The 20517-nt window shown below is 38.6% G+C and overlaps 2 protein-coding genes across 2 annotated transcripts in view; one reads left to right on the forward strand and one right to left on the reverse strand.

Moving 5' to 3' along the window:
• The window catches only part of LOC124359609, a 92094-nt gene extending 79368 nt beyond the window's left edge, over positions 1-12726 (reverse strand). Inside the window, exon 1 of the mRNA XM_046812495.1 lies at positions 12489-12726. The gene's annotated coding sequence lies outside the window, so the exon portion shown is untranslated. The remainder of the gene's footprint in view (positions 1-12488) is intronic.
• Positions 1-20517, forward strand: part of LOC124359608 (26S proteasome non-ATPase regulatory subunit 1) — a 251882-nt gene that overhangs the window by 173562 nt on the left and 57803 nt on the right. The gene's annotated exons all lie outside the window — the stretch shown is intronic.

Raw genomic sequence — 20517 nt, forward strand, 5'->3', positions numbered from 1 at the left:
CGCAGTCTTGCCTGGTACCCTAGCCGATACGGGTTACCCACCTGAGCCCATCCACTCACACTTGCCTCTTGTAACAGGCGCAGTCTTGCCTGGTACCCATCCGGTACGGGTTACCCACCTGAGCCCATCCACTCACACTTGCCTCTTGTAACAGGCGCAGACTTGCCTGGTATACTAGCCGATACGGGTTACCCACCTGAGCCCATCCACTCACATTTGCCTCTTGTAACAGGCGCTGTCTTGTCTGGTTACCTAGTCGGTACGGGTTACCCACCTGAGCCCATCCACTCACACTTACCTCTTGTAACAGGCGCAGTCTTGCCTGGTACCCTAGCCGGTACGGGTTACCCACCTGAGCCCATCCACTTACACTTACCTCTTGTAACAGGCGCAGTCTTACCCGGTACCCTATCCGATACGGGTTACCCACCTGAGCCCATCCACTCACACTTGCCTCTTGTAACAGGCGCAGTCTTGCCTGGTACCCATCCGGTACGGGTTACCCACCTGAGCCCATCCACTCACACTTGCCTCTTGTAACAGGCGCAGACTTGCCTGGTATACTAGCCGATACGGGTTACCCACCTGAGCCCATCCACTCACACTTGCCTCTTGTAACAGGCGCTGTCTTGCCTGGTACCCTAGCCGGTACGGGTTACCCACCTGAGCCCATCCACTCACACTTGCCTCATAACAGGCGCAGTCTTGCCTGGTACCCATCCGGTACGGGTTACCCACCTGAGCCCATCCACTCACACTTGCCTCTTGTAACAGGCGCAGACTTGCCTGGTATACTAGCCGATACGGGTTACCCACCTGAGCCCATCCACTCACATTTGCCTCTTGTAACAGGCGCTGTCTTGCCTGGTACCCTAGCCGGTACGGGTTACCCACCTGAGCCCATCCACTCACACTTACCTCTTGTAACAGGCGCAGTCTTACCTGGTACCCTAGCCGATACGGGTTACCCACCTGAGCCCATCCACTCACACTTGCCTCTTGTAACAGGCGCAGTCTTGCCTGGTACCCATCCGGTACGGGTTACCCACCTGAGCCCATCCACTCACACTTGCCTCTTGTAACAGGCGCAGACTTGCCTGGTATACTAGCCGATACGGGTTACCCACCTGAGCCCATCCACTCACATTTGCCTCTTGTAACAGGCGCTGTCTTGTCTGGTTACCTAGCCGGTACGGGTTACCCACCTGAGCCCATCCACTCACACTTACCTCTTGTAACAGGCGCAGTCTTACCCGGTACCCTATCCGATACGGGTTACCCACCTGAGCCCATCCACTCACACTTGCCTCTTGTAACAGGCGCAGTCTTGCCTGGTACCCATCCGGTACGGGTTACCCACCTGAGCCCATCCACTCACACTTGCCTCTTGTAACAGGCGCAGACTTGCCTGGTATACTAGCCGATACGGGTTACCCACCTGAGCCCATCCACTCACACTTGCCTCTTGTAACAGGCGCTGTCTTGCCTGGTACCCTAGCCGGTACGGGTTACCCACCTGAGCCCATCCACTCACACTTGCCTCATAACAGGCGCAGTCTTGCCTGGTACCCATCCGGTACGGGTTACCCACCTGAGCCCATCCACTCACACTTACCTCTTGTAACAGGCGCAGTCTTGCCTGGTTCCCTAGCCGGTACGGGTTACCCACCTGAGCCCATCCACTCACACTTGCCTCTTGTAACAGGCGCAGACTTGCCTGGTATCCTAGCCGATACGGGTTACCCACCTGAGCCCATCCACTCACACTTGTTTCTCGTAACAGGCGCAGTCTTGCCTGGTACCCTAGCCGATACGGGTTACCCACCTGAGCCCATCCACTCACACTTGTTTCTTGTAACAGGTGCAGTCTTGCCTGGTATCCTAGCCGATACGGGTTACCCACCTGAGCCTAACCACTCACACTTGCCTCTTGTAACAGGCGCAGTCTTACCTGGTACCCTAGCCGATACAGGTTACCCACCTGAGCGCATCCACTCACACTTGTTTCTTGTAACAGGCGCAGACTTGCCTGGTATCCTAGCCGATACGGGTTACCCACCTGAGCCCATCCACTCACACTGGTTTCTTGTAACAGGCGCAGTCTTGCCTGGTACCCTAGCCGGTACGGGTTACCCACCTGAGCCCATCCACTCACACTTGTTTCTTGTAACAGGCGCAGTCTTGCCTGGTACCCTAGCCGATACAGGTTACCCACCTGAGCGCATCCACTCACACTTGTTTCTTGTAACAGGCGCAGTCTTGCCTGGTATCCTAGCCAATACGGGTTACCCACCTGAGCCCATCCATTCACACTTGTTTCTTGTAACAGGCGCCGTCTTGCCTGGTACCCTAGCCGATACGGGTTACCCACCTGAGCCCATCCACTCACACTTGCCTCTTGTAACAGGCGCAGTCTTACCTGGTACGCTAGCCGATACGGGTTACCCACCTGAGCCCATCCACTCACACTTGCCTCTTGTAACAGGCGCAGTCTTGCCTGGTATCCTAGCCAATACGGGTTACCCACCTGAGCCCATCCACTCACACTTGTCTCTTGTAACAGGCGCAATCTTGCCTGGTATCCTAGCCGATACGGGTTACCCACCTGAGGCCAACCACTCACACTTGCCTCTTGTAACAGGCGCAGTCTTACCTGGTACCCTAGCCGATACAGGTTACCCACCTGAGCGCATCCACTCACACTTGTTTCTTGTAACAGGCGCAGTCTGAATGCAAGCGAAACAGTTTAATAATATGAATCAAGACGAAACACTACAGATATACTCGTATTGTTTATTCCGAAAGGCTTTTTGAAATGCGTCTGTAGTGCGTCACAACCTTTTTTTATAAATATGCTGCTGTTTACTCTATTGTTATCTGATATTGTACTTTTTCAGTATTTGGTTAAATATTTACAATTAAATATTTTGTCGACGCAAATTATTACTTTGAGCTACTATTATGTGCGCGTTTCTTCAGTAAACGGATTTACCCACATCAAAGCTGACGGGATAATCTTGGTTTGAGGCAAAGAGGGAAATTGTTACCGCTTCATTGGTATAATTAGATCGCCCTTGGGATAGAATTTACGGTTAGTGATTCTTCCCAATACGCAGGTTGTCGTGGTAACTGAGAGATCATGTGGAATAAATATTGCTTTATCTATACGTGCAATGTAATGTAAAGTTCTATGTTATAAGTTACTATAACATTGTTAGTTAACATATCTTTAGAGTACTTCGTATATTGAGTTCTCTGTTGATTAAAGCTTGATATTGTGTTTCTGTTTTAAAATTATTAAAATGGATCTAATTTTCTACGAGAAAATGAAAGCCTGTGCTCATTGGAGAGTTGGGATTTGAAAAGAAAACTTTCTGGATACTTAAAGAAACTTTTGTTTATTAAATTTTTCATCCTTCCAAAGAGATGCTAATAAGCTTAGTTATTACTTGGAACGCGTTCCAATAAGATTCATTAAAAGTATCCTCTGTGTTTTGTCCTTGGGAGTAATGGGCTACTTATTAACGTCCGACAGTAATTCTTTAGAATAAAGTTTTAACGTTTAATAAACTGTGGAAATGTATGCTATTGTTATGGTAACGTTTGTTCATTATAAGATGTGTAAAAATCAAAATAATTTTAAATAAAAATTATTCTGGCTTTGTTGTGTTTTATTAAAGGTTTTAGGTTTGTTGAGCTATGTTATAGTAATTATAGTTTATAACTTATTTAAATTTTATTATAGTTTCTATAATTTTATTAGTTAAGTAAATCCCACAGACCGAACGTTTAATACGTACCTTCTTGTTATATCCCAATCATACGAGAACAAACCAATACTATAATATACTTAATATTGAAGGTTGATGATTTAGTTTATGACATTCGTTATTCAGTTATGACATGGGTCAATTCAAGGTTTAACCTAGAACTACCATTTACAAACACGTTCAACGGGCTTTAATTACATCTCTGATAGCGGAAATGTAATAATTAGTTTAAATAACCGTTACATAAATGAAGCACGACAAAACTGTGATGTGAAAAGAAAAGGAGCTAAAGCAAAACCCTGGGGCATTTCTGATTCACGTGGTAAGCGGTTGTTTTGTTTGCTCTGCGAGGTTTTTCGCTGAGATAAGATTGAATCGGTGTTAAACACAGAACAAAACAACACTCAGCCCGAGCCCTTCAGCCCTCTACCACCTTTCCTCACCCCCCTCACTCTCACGACTCCCTGTTGTCACAGGCACCGTAGTACGTTGTGCCCACCGTCTGTCTCTGAGCAGTTGATCCTGCAATCTATGTAATCTGGTCCACATAGCCTTTCTGACCTAATACTGATGACTGCTAGTAGAGTAGTTTATACAAATTACCAAACGTTCATATATGAAATATAAGAGAAAACATTGTTACTGTCCACCTCTCGTTCTGATAGGTTAACCGTTTAATCTATATATTTGTTTAACAAACCCGTAAATTTTGTTGGAAAAAGGTAACAAAGAAAAACAGTTCTTGCAAAATGATAGTAAAAGTAACATTTTTATGTAATTGTGCACGCTACTAGTTTTTTTTTATACTAGCATGCATTCGGTAAATTGTATAATAATTAGGAAAATAATTTAGGTTTTTTAAAATGTACATTTTTGAGCATTTAAATATGTGAGTGGTTGATGGTTCGAAAAGAACTTGGAAATTTTAACATCGATTCTGTACCAGAATTGGGAGCAGGCGAACAAGACTAAAGAAGTCGGCTCATTATGAGATCCGACTGAATTCAACCATGTCGTTTGCTGATTTAATGGTTTGGCTAATATAGTAATCGAAATGAGGTAGATTTTAATTGCGATGTACAAAATAATTTAATGTTATCTGTCTTAAATACAGAAGCACTAAAATATAATTTAGAATAGTCTTCTCCAACTGAGCTAGACGACTAATATTTATATTTTCCTTCTAAATTATTTTACGTGAGATGTTTTGAATCAACTTGTACGTATACCGCAAGGGCGAGGTCACCCTCAGCAGGGACAGCGAATAACGAACACAAAACACGTAACAGGTAGTCAACTGTAAAAAACAGTTTCTAGATGACCGGACAAAGCTGAACGCTTTTATTATTCATGGCCTAAATATGTTACGAGCCGAACAATGCATTAATGTGGACAAAAGCGTGTTTAAATGTGCCTGAATAAATGATCGCGCTCACTACAGCATTAACTAACCGCTTCCATTGATGGCGGGGAACCGTCGCGTCAGAGGTGGACAGCGTGAATCTCGTGTCTGAGCCACCGTTCTGCCAATTAAATAATAAATACAAAACAATGAGCGAGCAACCACTTGGTCAACTAAGCTAATGTTGTAGTAAGATTTGATTTCTGGAAATGGAACACAGTGTGAAGTTTAATTAATTATTATAATTTACAAAAATAGAAATAAGTTTGTCTCTAAAAAAGTTAGGATGTATTAACATTGAAGTAATCTGGAAATGAAAACATAAATAATTTAATTCCATTTACACCCAAATATTCTTTCGAAATCTTATGAAAATAAACATGATTACTGTAAGAAATAAGAAAAATTATTTAGTATAGGATTTATTGGAATGCTTCTATATTTTTTTGTTGGTTCGTGTAAAGACTTTCAATTTTTTATTGCAACTTTACTATTATATAAAATTAAAGCCTGAGATTATATTGCACTTCAGCGTAAACTACTGTAGAAGTTTATGTAAAAGCCGATTTATGTATACTGTATGTGGCCGACATTGTATACCCTGATTTATTAGAGTTTGAATAGAAGAATAAGGCTAATTTTATTTGTATTGTAAATACGAAAATATGTGGAGATGTTGGGTGTTTGACATTCGAAATTCACAAAATCTGGGGGAGGGATTTAGGTTTTTTTTACTTGTACAATGTACATTGCTTAGATAAAGTGATGAACAATATGACACTACTGTGAGAGAAAGTTTAAAATTATAACAAAATTATATTCAATCAAACACAACAGAATATTGCTCAGAAATTTTAGGTGCATAGAAAAACGTAATTGCTAACAGAAAAGGATAATTGCTAGTAAATTATGAAAGTAAGTTTTATATGACTAATGCAATGATATTAAAAAATACAGCTATCGATGTTGTGAGAGTGAGACCGAACCGATATTGTGCCAATACTGTTGCCGGTAAGACACCCTCAAAGCACATAAAATACATTGAAGGACGGGTGCTATTGTGAGAGCGAGGTTGATATTTCTTGTGTCAATACATTCGGGAAACAACCCTCAAAACACAATATAGATTGAAGGACGGGTTTTATCATAAGCGCTAGGTTGATAGTTATTGTGTAAATATAGTCGGTAAGCTATCGTCAAAATAATTTATATAAATTGAAGGACAGGTAATATTGCGAGAGTGAGGTTGATAGTTATTGTGGGAATACACTAGGAAAGTCACCCTCATAACACGATATAAGTGAAAGGGCGGAATACAGTAGGAAAGTCACCCTCATAACACAATATAAGTTAAAGGGCGGAATACACTAGGAAAGTCACCCTCATAACACGATATAAGTGAAAGGGCGGAATACAGTAGGAAAGTCACCCTCATAACACAATATAAGTTAAAGGGCGGAATACACTAGGAAAGTCACCCTCATAACACGATATAAGTGAAAGGGCGGAATACAGTAGGAAAGTCACCCTCATAACACAATATAAGTTAAAGGGCGGAATACAGTAGGAAAGTCACCCTTATAACACAATATAAGTGAAAGGGCGGAATACAGTAGGAAAGGCACCCTTAAAACACAATATATATTGAAGGACGGGATATGGTGTGAGTGAGGTTGATGTAATTGACGTCGTGAAGTAGGGTGAAGTCGTTATTGTGCTAATCCTGATGGTATGCCCGCATCAGGCATAGTTTTTAATATAAACACATTATATTTGCATATATGTTCAATGAAAATGCACAGGTAGTTTTTGCTGTCGCACATTTCTGCTATTATTGTGCTGACTGTAGTAATATGTGTGAGAAAACTACGAATATTGTTGCGCACTTGTACGTCATTCAGTAGTAATTTGTTTTTGATAAAAACATTAAAATCAAACTCAAGTTTCTCTATGTTTTTGCCAAGCGAGTGTAGTTATTTTGACAGAACACCTTTTGATATAAATAATTGAATGCGGATGGATACAGGGTAAACCGCAAACGTCAACGAACACGGCACATACAATAACAAATGTGCAGAGGCTTGCAACTGTGACGTCATTAATTTTTCTCTCCAATCTAGCCGAACGTTAATTAATATTTATTGAATAATGCCGCGTTGATCACCACTTTACGGGCAGTTTTATCACAAAAGTATTATTGCTTTTAATTAATCCCTAGTGCACATAATCACGTTTTATTTATACGGTTTATAGGGATTTAGAAGTGTAAGTACGTATGAATGTATCCTAAATTGTAAATATTAGTAATCTTTGTGTTGTGTGCTACACATGCTAATACGAGTATATTATACAAAGTTGTTATGATGTTCGGATAGTAGAAGAAATATAATATCCAGTAAATTAAAGTCATTTATTTTTATGCTCACATAACGTAAATCATAAACTACGTCATTACCTACATTAAATACTATTTCTTCCCTTAATTGTCTTAGAACTTAAGTCACATCGGTAAATTATCGTGTTACAATATTGTATTAGTCTTCTGACCTAATACTTTATTCTCCCAATTGGCAACACGTATGCTGGAAAAATATAAAAATAATGAGATACAGTGAAGTTGCCAGTTACCTGAGTGTTTCAATATTAATTTCCCTAGAAAATACTCAGATACATTTTCTATATGTATAAAAATGACTGTTTAGGAGTTTCCTGAGTGTTCCACTGTTTCTATTTTCCCGTAATATGCTGTCATCTAAATCCCTTGGATGACTATAACTATGGACAAAAGATGTACTTATAATGCAGTGTAGAGTATAGGCTACATTTCATGGATTTTATATTTATCTCGTTATAATAGCATTACCTCGAACTAAGGGTTCACAGAAATTAAATTGTTATTATTTTGTATTGGTCCTTAAAAACATTGAGGTTTAGACTGAACTAGGTTTAGGCAACTATTCGATAGAAATATCAGTTCTGCTTGGTGCCGAGACTGATAGTTTTGAAATTTCTTAATAACTATGAACTCGAACCTTAAGTTAAGTATGTAAAGACTAATTTTAATATTGCAATTATTTATAAATTAGCTGAAATCTATTGACTAGGTCAAGTGTAGCTGAGGTAGGCCTGATTAAGTTCAACAGCCTCTGACGGTGAGCCTATTTGATGAGCCGTCATTCGTGAGTACGGTACGCCTTGGAGATATTAGGAAATATATTTAGAATTAAGTTGTCCAGCCCAAGTCGGCGAGTGTTGCTGAGATAGGTCTGATCAACCGTCCCTTTCAGTGTCTAACTGCTTTGATGTGCTGCCATTCCTGAGTACGATATGGCTCTGAGACAGTACAACATATTTATAGATGATGTTGGTTGCCTAGTCCAAGTGGTCGAGTGTTGATGAGGTAGGTGTGATCAACTGTAAATATCCCTAACAGTTCCTCGCTGACTTTGTTGTGCCGCCATTCCTGAGTACGATATGGCTCTGAGACAGTACAACATATTTATAGATGATGTTGGTTGCCTAGTCCAAGTGGTCGAGTGTTGATGAGGTAGGTGTGATCAACTGTAAATATCCCTAACAGTTCCTCGCTGACTTTGATGTGCCGCCATTCCTGAGTACGATATGGCTCTGAGACAGTACAACATATTTATAGATGATGTTGGTTGCCTAGTCCAAGTGGTCGAGTGTTGATGAGGTAGGTGTGATCAACTGTAAATATTCCTAACAGCTCATCGCTGACTTTGATGTGCCTCATTCCTGAGTACGATATGGCTCTGAGACAGTACAACATTTTTATAGATGATGTTGGTTGCCTAGTCCAAGTGCTCGAGTGTTGCTTAGGTAGGTGTGATCAACTGTAAATATTCCTAACAGTTCCTCGCTGACTTTGATGTGCTGCCATTCCTGAGTACGATACAGCTCTTGAGACATTAGACCATATAATTGGCTTCAATAAAAGCACTCACGCCTTACTCAGGCCTGTCCTTCCTGCTCCCTTAACTCAATTTGATTATTATGTATTTTAGTATAACATTTTTTAATGTTTTAGTTGATAGTATTTGTTTTAGTCTGTGTTCGACATTATATTAACCTTATGCAATAAGACGGGTTAATATTAGGAAAGCAAACAGTATCTCAAGAAAGAGTAAAACTAAAATAAATGTATAACAGCGTTAAGAAGAGCGATCATCATACATTATGTAGCAAAATACTAATATTGAGAAGGTCAACAGTAAAGATAAAAATATTTGTAGGATCAGTAGGATTACGTTTAGTTTCGGAACTGCGTATGTCATTGTCTGTATATCCTGCGCTACACGGTTTCTTATTCAATATTCGTATTCAATATATAAATTAAAATTCTGTTAAGAAATTTCAGTAGCTTTTTACAAAAGTGATACTGATTGCAACGTTATAGTATATCAGTAATCAATGTTCTATACTCCTATAGGTTTTCAATATGTTTAAAAATATTTAATTTAATTCAATTTCTGCATTTAATTTCTTAGACATGATGGAATAACATGATTTAGCTCAATTGTAACAACATTAAGCTAGATATATGTCGTAGTCTATAAGGAACCTGAACTGTACTTAACCATCTGACACTATCATCTGATATTTACTGTACACCATCTCTGGTGGAAGAAGTTGCAGGATTACCCATCTGTGACTCCACATAACATCACGAAGTCTCTGACTACAGAGAACCTGTCTGTCTCTCCCTCACTCACTGGAATCCATCGATATCAAAACATTCTGCCTTGGACAAAATCGGCCGTCATATCTACATTCAGTTTGCAGTCGAACAAACTTTTGTGTATTTTCATTAAACTTAGTTCAAATATAGTGAACAGAATTCAACATGCATCTACATTGAAACATAGAATGAAAAGCTCTAGTCTCTGTTGTGAACTGATATTCTGAGCTGTAATACCATCTCTGGATGTATCGCTCACTATCCAATTATTACAGCTTTGATGGCTTAGCCGCGCCGCTAGTTGTGCAACTCAATCTATACTCCAGATCCTCTTAGCCGCAATAATCCGCAGGTTGTTGTCCACCACAGGATAGAGACCAATAGCACATCGGAGCTAATTCAGTAATTACTTAATGTACATAATAAGCCATAATTCCGCCACACCTGTCCCTATCCAGTAAATGACAAAGAATTTGTAATCCTGATTTTCTTCTGACTATAATCATTTATTGAAATACCTAAATTAATATTCAACTATAACAACCATTTAAAAAAATGATAACTTAACGGTCATAGAAACAACGGAGAACGACTTACTCCACTGTTCCGTAGTTAAAGATCACGCGCGATTATTGCTTGGCCACAACATTGATAGTTGGAGTGGAGTGCTGTAGTTGACTGTACCAAACGCAGGACCATCCGTGAGTGACATTATTGGCAGTATACACATCTCTACAGTCATCCATCACTCGCTCCAGCTGTGCCGAGTTGATGGCAGTAGTGACCGATGCTGCTATGCTAGTCACTGGTTGACTGTACCAGACGCAGGAAAATCAGTGATTGACCTATTATTGGCAGTATACCTCTCTACAGTCATATATCACACGCTCCAGCTGTGCCGAGTTGATGGCAGTAGTGATTGATACTGTTATGCTTGTCACTGGTTGACTGTACCAGACGCAGGAAAATCAGTGATTGACCTATTATTGGCAGTACACCTCTCTACAGTCATCCATCACACGCTCCAGCTGTGCCGAGTTGATGGCAGTAGTGACCGATACTGCTACGCTAGTCACTGGTTGACTGTACCAGACGCAGGAAAATCAGTGATTGACCTATTATTGGCAGTACACCTCTCTACAGTCATCCATCACACGCTCCAGCTGTGCCGAGTTGATGGCAGTAGTGACCGATACTGCTACGCTAGTCACTGGTTGACTGTACCAGACGCAGGAAAATCAGTGATTGACCTATTATTGGCAGTACACCTCTCTACAGTCATCCATCACACGCTCCAGCTGTGCCGAGTTGATGGCAGTAGTGTCCGATACTGCTACGCTAGTCACTGGTTGACTGTACCAGACGCAGGAAAATCAGTGATTGACCTATTATTGGCAGTACATCTCTCTACAGTCATCCATCACACGCTCCAGCTGTGCCGAGTTGATGGCAGTAGTGACCGATACTGCTACGCTAGTCACTGGTTGACTGTACCAGACGCAGGAAAATCAGCGATTGACCTATTATTGACAGTATACACCTCTCTACAGTCATCCATCACTTGCTCCAGCTGTGCGGAGTTGTTAGCAGTAGTGATCGATACGGGCAAGCTTGCCACTGCTTGAGTAGTCGCGATTATTTTAGTTGATCTCTTGAAATAGAGCTAAGATTTGCTGGAGAGACTTTATTCGATCAATTCATAGAGGGATTTGAGGATCAAGTTTAATTTTTGTTACGGAGTTTGCCATAATATTGTTATCGTTTAGATAAATGCACAACTAATCAAAGGTCTAAAGTTCAATAAGGATAATTTCTTTACATATTCTCTATAATGAAGGATGAAAACTTCATAAAAATTCAAGAACGTGTGTGCTTAAAATAAAAAATGTAAACCTAATTAATACATTTAAAAATTAATTTGGCTCAAATATTTTGAAATTAAATTGACTCGACAGTATTACGAACATTCAACTACATCTGAGGAAGTATTTTCTGATGTCAGGATGAGAGGTGCGCACATAGAAGTAAACAGAGTAAAATTAAAATCTAAACGATAAACGGAAAATGCAGTATTATTGGCCTATATGGTAAAGTACATCTGGCAGTCAGTATAGGCTGAGTGAGGCGACTGCGTGTACGGGAGTAAGTGGATTGTTCGTAAATTGAGTGAAAATCAAGTTACACGGATTGTTTTGTATATAGTAAATACTCTTAACTGTAAAGTCACATTAAGGGAAATCTTATTGGATTGCGAATATACGCTTAAGTGTCTTCTTCTCCTAACTTGTTTATGGTATGAAGAATACGCGTGGAATATGTTAAAATCAGAGCATGGCATTTGTGTCAAGTATAGCTAATAATTAATGTTATATTTTAGACAAATTTAACAAATTATAATATAACATGGAATACCATACAATAAGATTGGTTTGTTGGTTAATTTATTAATCGAATTATTATGATAGCAAGTGAGAATTAATTAAGATATTAAGAACAGAAATACAGACAAATCAAAATAATAATATTATATCAAAAACAATTTGTTTGTTCAGGGAATGAACGAAGAATGTTGGAAAAGTAAACGCTACATAAAAAATGATTTGTTTCAAATTCTTACCTATTAATCCTTTAAGCTTACCATAACTGAAAACCTCTATATATATTTTATAAGAACAAAACAACCAGTTCTTTAAAATTATAATTAATACGCGTTGTTGAAATTAAAAAAAGTGTTCTAAGGACTAATTTGTACGAATTAAAAGTGGGTTTGTAGAAAAGCCGACGTATCAGGATGTGTGTAGGAGTAGAGAGATGACACTACACTCGCGTACAGACGGCGGGCGGCGGGTTGAAGGCACCGGGTCGCACGGGCAACTGGCGGTGGCGTCCTGACACGCGTCCCGGCGCGCCGGCGCCTACCGCGTACACCTACCTCTCAATGAATTGATTAGCAGGCGATCATAATGGTGATTAACTTACTACGGCCCCGTACTTACCACGCGGATATCAGTTACTCGACACAGTGTACAGAAGTGTTGTGACACAGTATATGACGACAGGTATGTCGACCACTCGTCATATACAGGTTTATTCGGCTGTGTAGGGAACGTTACAGCTGTACTTGCATTCACACTCTTGAGACATTGTCTTATTCAACTTTTAAGTTGCCAAACAGTACAGGACAATGAAATAATTATATTTTTAGGTTCCCAGGTCAGTCACCAGTACCATGCATTGATCGGGTCGGTTATGTACTGACCGATATAGCTTCCGTTAAAACAATACGTCACCTCTGAGCTCGAGTGATGATTAAATATCCGTTTCACTGGTATTCTATTGGTTACGTCAGTTCTAGAGGGGCAATATAGTTTCCTACTTACACTTGCGAACTCAGAGACATAAGATTTTATGGAACTAACAAACCAGTAAGCGCAATAAAACCAACACAACAATAGTCCAGCTCTCAGGATGAGCGACTATATATCGTGTTCTCTCTTAGTACATTGGTTACGTCAGTTCTGGATGGGTCAGTATAGCTTCCTACTTCCAGTGGAGAACTCAGAGACATAAGATTTTATGGAACTAACAAACCAGTAAGCGCAATAAAACCAAACACAACAATAGTCCAGCTCTCAGGATGAGCGACTATATATCGTGTTCTTTCTTAGTACATTGGTTACGTCAGTTCTGGATGGGTCAGTATAGCTTCCTACTTCCAGTGGAGAACTATGAGGCATCGGATTATGGAACTGTCAAACCAGTAAGCGCTCTAGAATCAATACAACAATAGTCCAGCTCTCAGGATGAGCGACTGTTTATCGTGTTCTCTCTTAGTATATTAGTTACGTCAGTTCTGGACGGGTCAGTATAGCTTCCTACTTCCAGTTGCGAACTCAGAGACATAGGGTTTTATGGAATTAACAAATTAGTAAACGCCATAGAATCAATACAGAAATAGTCCAGCTCTCAGGATGAGCGACGATATATCGGCTTTTCTCTTAGTATATTGGTTATGTCAGTTCTGGACGGGTCAGTATAGCTTCCTACTTCCAGTTGCGAACTCAGAGACATAGGGTTTTATGGAATTAACAAATTAGTAAACGCCATAGAATCAATACAGAAATAGTCCAGCTCTCAGGATGAGCGACGATATATCGGCTTTTCTCTTAGTATATTGGTTATGTCAGTTCTGGACGGGTCAGTATAGCTTCCTACTTCCAGTTTCGAACTCAGAGACATAGGGTTTTATGGAATTAACAAATTAGTAAATGCCATAGAATTAATACAGCAATAGTCCAGCTCTCAGGATGAGCGACTATATATCGGGTTCTCTCTTAGTATATTGGTTACGTCAGTTCTGGATGGGTCAGTATAGCTTCCTACTTCTACTTTCCAACTTAGAGACAACGGATTTTATGGAACTAAGAAATCAGTAAGCACAACAGAATCAATATAACTCTTTTCTTTTAATAGAAAAAGAGGGTAATTCCCTTTTAAGCTTTATTCTTTCTACTAACTGACCAATAGAACAATAGGTCGGCTCCCAGTTCATTCTCAGTTTAAAACAATTTACTGAACAGGATAGTCAGTGGATATGATTATACAATACAATCAATGTTAAATCCGCACGTATAACGCACGTTATTCGCATTTTGTCAGTAATAACGTGTAGTTCTTCCGTATAAATAAAAAGTAATTACTCAGTAATCTAAATAGCATGATGTCATTCCTCTTACAAACTTGGGTATACTCCTGAACTAGTGTTTCAATTTGCTAAAATTTGAGTTTGAAAATCGTATGGAAAGGAAATGGCATCTTTTGTGTTTACTTGAAAATTAATTTTAAATACTTAAGTTAACTTTACACATATTTTAATTTCTAATTAATGTATCAATTGCCTTTCAATCTTTAGATGTAAATAAACCCATAATAATATCCAAACTATTCACAAAAATGTATTAATAGAAACTGCAGAAATGGCGAAGCTTTATGCACTGAAGTGGTTTCATATAATTTTGAAACCTTTTGAATGTTTGTTTACACGTCAAACTAGCCGTTACCCGCGACTTCGCACCTAATTTGTTTTTGAAAAATAGGGAAACCACGAGTGTATTCTTTTTTACGTGGCATTCCAAACAATCGTGAGATAAGTGATACTCAATGAAAGACATTTCGATCTCTTGATCCATTTTATAAATTTAAAGATGACGCCCTGAAGTCAAAGCGTGAAACTGTTTTTATAAGTAGGTACCACTGAAACGGCTGGAAGTTATTTCCAATATTTCATGATGATTATTTTAGAGCTTCAACGTATTCAGTAAGAACTTTTTAGGCCAGCGTAGAGAAATCCTAAGTCTAAAGGGAGATTAAAGTCGACGTCTTAACATTTTTAGTTAACACACTTATGATGTAATAAATGATGACATTTTTCTGTAGTACAAAGTAAAACTTCTACATGTAACATAACATTTGCAAAGTGTAACTGACTTCGACTTCGACAGATGACTAACAACTAACATTTAATATCACCTGCTTTAATGTGTATACATTATTATAAGTATTGTTCTTTACTATCAGGTGATTGAAAACATTTACTGTCTGTTAATTAAGCCAAATCCACAAATATAATGTTTAATGGAGTATAAAGTGAGTTTTTAAGATAAATGAAGCGTAGATTAGAATAATTTTCGAAGTAGGAATAGGCATATATGTTAACCAGAGACCCTAAGAATGTCAATGTAAAATTTAAGTACAATCGGTCCAATAGTGTATACGTTATTGAGCAATACAAATACAAACACACAGACAATTACTATTAGAGTTTTATATAATAGTATAAATGATGTGAGACCCTCAGATAGGTAAATTAGTTTAATGTTCGGGCCAGACCCATATTCATTTAATTATTAAACGTAAATCAATGAAATATAAAAGGATAAACAATAGTAGCATACACGATTCTTAATATTGAGACGTTTATCATAGTATAGTAAATATTTAGAAAAGGTTACATTGTGTGCACCACAGTTATATATACTCGTGCAGACTAATATACGAATTATAAATACAACCGATTTTCTCCGTTGAAAGAGTAATTAAAATGAGTTGTTGCGGAACAAGTGGATATATTTTATATTTTCGCCTCTACCACTAATTTGGTGTTGTGTGCTATGGAAAACTGTTATGAGTGTTCAACACCTCCATGAGTTCGGACAAGTCTGGTAAGTGGGCGCTCACCATCATTACTGTCCCTCATAATGAGTCCCCACCCCGCACCGCGTCATGCAGCTTTAATTGCTGCGAGCTCACGCACTCTGTACACTGCACAGTGCACAGTGCACAGTGCCATTGCTGTCATATTTACAAACATAAATTCATAACGCCTTATAAGTATTGATGAATTATTTCTATATTCACACCAGAAAATCATATTTATGCTAATCTTTTCTTACCTACAAAAATAGGTTGAATTAAATTATTTTGCCTGGTAAGAGAATTTTACTGAGTAAGTTAGATATGTGTATAGTTTTAAAGTAACACTTTATGGAATAATACAATTATACATTGAAGAAAAATATACAGCAAATATGTATGCATGAAGAATTTCTGTAGAAATCGTCGTAGTATGAGTATATGCATATTATTTGTACCTGTGTTATACTATATGTTATATAAATGTTTGCAGAGGAGGCATAGGAGTATATTTATTCTGTCCCTGCCGGTCGGTTGAGTTTACTTCCCTTTCACTGTTCGTCGTCACTTCCGCTCTCTACTGAACATATTCCTTGGCGACCTACACATCGATTTATTATTTCCATTGCCTGTTTTATTAGATGTATTGCATTCAGAATAATATATCTTTGGGAACAAAGAAATGTTGAATTGTCCTCCTTGTATATTGTACACGACCTTACAAAAAATAACGGATATAGAAGGCTAAAAGTACTGCGTTATAGGTGGAGTCCGAACCTGGAGGTATTTTCGATGTAGTGGAAACTATTGCTTTTATGCTGAAAATATACCATCGGAAAATTATAAGATTCCACTTTGCATGTAAATATATATCTCTATCATAAACTCATTTTAGTTCAGTCTGTAAATACCGTATGGATAGCTAGCTCCTTTAGTATTTAATACCTACTCAAAAAATTTACTAAATAGTTATTTGAAACTAATGATTTCATTCATGTTTCTTTCGCTTGAGGCATTTATAAAACTTTACTAAAATTTTCCTTTACTTTCATAATTTATTACACCATTTAGAGTCCGTATACAATGTATAAGAACGTTGGTATACGGACGCATATCAACCTCTTTTATGTTAAACAAAAACATATCAGTGAAACCTTAATATATTGGTAACTAATAAATTTAATTTTGTTCAAAAGTATCCTTATTTATTTTATTTTGCATTCAATATATTTTAGTTTTTAAAATTGTAGTTGATTATGATGTTTTTAAAAATTGATTTATAACAAAAATTATTCTCGAGGCTCAGGAAAGCCTTTGTTGAGCTACTTATAACCAACAGGTAAATTGATACTCTTAGCTATTTAAACTAGTTTGATTGATTAAACGTATGACAAAAATATATTTAGACACATTGTTTTGCTTGTAATGTTATCAGTGTTTGTGGTCAGTGTTACAGTATTGTAATTGGTGGTTTACGCTTAGAATACGCACAAAATAGTTGCTAACATTAGTGGAGAAAAAAGTATCTGAGTTTGAAGGATTGTGGCAGTTTTATTAAGACGAACCTAAATATAGCTTCGTGAAGTTACATGAGAAACTAAAAAACTTGGAATACACTATTATAACATCAACATTGAATCTGACAATAAAGAGAAATTAAAAGTGTAATAATGTGATGTGATTCCTTAGGCTAACCTGTGACAGCTTGGACACCAGAGTTATAATTGCGCTATTAATCATAGTATTACAACATAAATTACATAGGTTCAGAAATATCTCAAATTTATAATTCTAAAGAAAATCCCTTACGTTCAATTCATTCATCGTGAAATTATCTACCATCCATATTCAAGCAGCGAGCCCCACAAACCCTATTGTTCCAACGACAAACGTTATCATGTTTCCTCTTACCTTTGTTTATTGGCTTTGTATGTGACATATACCTCTCTCAACCCACACGTCTGATTTAACATCACCCAGTCTACAATAAACTGTTACATATGTGTCATATACCTCTCTCAACCTACACGTCTGATTTAACATCACCCAGTCTACACTAAACTGTTCCATATGTATCATATACCTCTCACAACCCACACGTCTGATTTTACGTCACCCAGTCTACACTAAACTGTTCCGTATGTGTCATATACCTCTCTCAACCCACACGTCTGATTTAACATCACCCAGTGTACACTAAACTGTTCCATATGTGTCATATACCTCTCTCAACCAACACGTCTGATTTAACATCACCCAGTCTACACTAAACTGTTCCATATGTGTCATATACCTCTCTCAACCCACACGTCTGATTTAACATCACCCAGTGTACACTAAACTGTTCTATATGTGTCATTTAACGCTCTCGACCCACACGTCTGATTTAACATCACCCAGTCTACACTAAACTGTTCCATATGTGATGTATAATACTCTCAACCCACACGTCTGATTTAATATCACCCAGTCTACACTAAACTGTTCTATATGTGTCATTTAACGCTCTCGACCCACACGTCTGATTTAACATCACCCAGTCTACATTAAACTGTTCCATATGTGATGTATAATACTCTCAACCCACACGTCTGATTTAACATCACCCAGTCTACAATAAACTGTTCTATATGTGTCATTTAACGCTCTCGACCCACACGTCTGATTTAACATCACCCAGTCTACACTAAACTGTTCCATATGTGATGTATAATACTCTCAACCGACACGTCTGATTTAACATCACCCAGTCTACACTAAACTGTTCTATATGTGTCATTTAACGCTCTCGACCCACACGCCTGATTTAACATCACCCAGTCTACATTAAACTGTTCCATATGTGATGTATAATACTCTCAACCCACACGTCTGATTTAACATCACCCAGTCTACACTAAACTGTTCTATATGTGTCATTTAACGCTCTCGACCCACACGTCTGATTTAACATCACCCAGTCTACACTAAACTGTTCCATATGTGATGTATAATACTCTCAACCCACACGTCTGATTTAATATCACCCAGTCTACACTAAACTGTTCCATATGTGATGTATAATACTCTCAACCGACACGTCTGATTTAACATCACCCAGTCTACACTAAACTGTTCTATATGTGTCATTTAACGCTCTCGACCCACACGTCTGATTTAACATCACCCAGTCTACACTAAACTGTTCTATATGTGTCATTTAACGCTCTCGACCTACACGTCTGATTTAACATCACCCAGTCTACACTAAACTGTTCCATATGTGATGTATAATACTCTCGACCCACACGTCTGATTTAACATCACCCAGTCTACACTAAACTGTTCCATATATGTCATATACCTCTCTCAACCCACACGTCTGATTTAACATCACCCAGTCTACACTAAACTGTTCCATATGTGATGTATAATACTCTCAACCGACACGTCTGATTTAACATCACCCAGTCTACACTAAACTGTTCTATATGTGTCATTTAACGCTCTCGACCCACACGTCTGATTTAACATCACCCAGTCTACACTAAACTGTTCCATATGTGATGTATAATACTCTCAACCCACAAGTCTGATTTAACATCACCCAGTCTACACTAAACTGTTCCATATGTGATGTATAATACTCTCAACCCACACGTCTGATTTAACATCACCCAGTCTACACTAAACTGTTCCATATGTGATGTATAATACTCTCAACCCACACGTCTGATTTAATATCACCCAGTCTACACTAAACTGTTCTATATGTGTCATTTAACGCTCTCGACCCACACGACTGATTTTACGTCATCCAGTCTATAAGTTACTGTTCCATATGTGTCACATAACGGTCTCGACCCACACGACTGATTTTACGTCATCCAGTTTATAATTTACTGTTCCATATGTGTCATATAACGCCCTCGATCCACACGACTGATTTTACGTCATCCAGTCTACAATTTACAGTTCCATATGTGTCATATAACGCTCTCGACCCACACGACTGATTTTACGTCATCCAGTCTACAATTTACTGTTCCATATGTGTCACATAACGGTCTCGACCCACACGTCTGATTTAACATCACCCAGTCTACATTAAACTGTTCCATATGTGATGTATAATACTCTCAACCCACACGTCTGATTTAACATCACCCAGTCTACACTAAACTGTTCTATATGTGTCATTTAACGCTCTCGACCCACACGTCTGATTTAACATCACCCAGTCTACACTAAACTGTTCCATATGTGATGTATAATACTCTCAACCCACACGTCTGATTTAATATCACCCAGTCTACACTAAACTGTTCCATATGTGATGTATAATACTCTCAACCGACACGTCTGATTTAACATCACCCAGTCTACACTAAACTGTTCTATATGTGTCATTTAACGCTCTCGACCCACACGTCTGATTTAACATCACCCAGTCTACACTAAACTGTTCTATATGT

Source organism: Homalodisca vitripennis, chromosome 4 (assembly GCF_021130785.1).
Source record: "Homalodisca vitripennis isolate AUS2020 chromosome 4, UT_GWSS_2.1, whole genome shotgun sequence".
Taxonomy (NCBI): Eukaryota; Metazoa; Arthropoda; class Insecta; order Hemiptera; family Cicadellidae; genus Homalodisca; species Homalodisca vitripennis.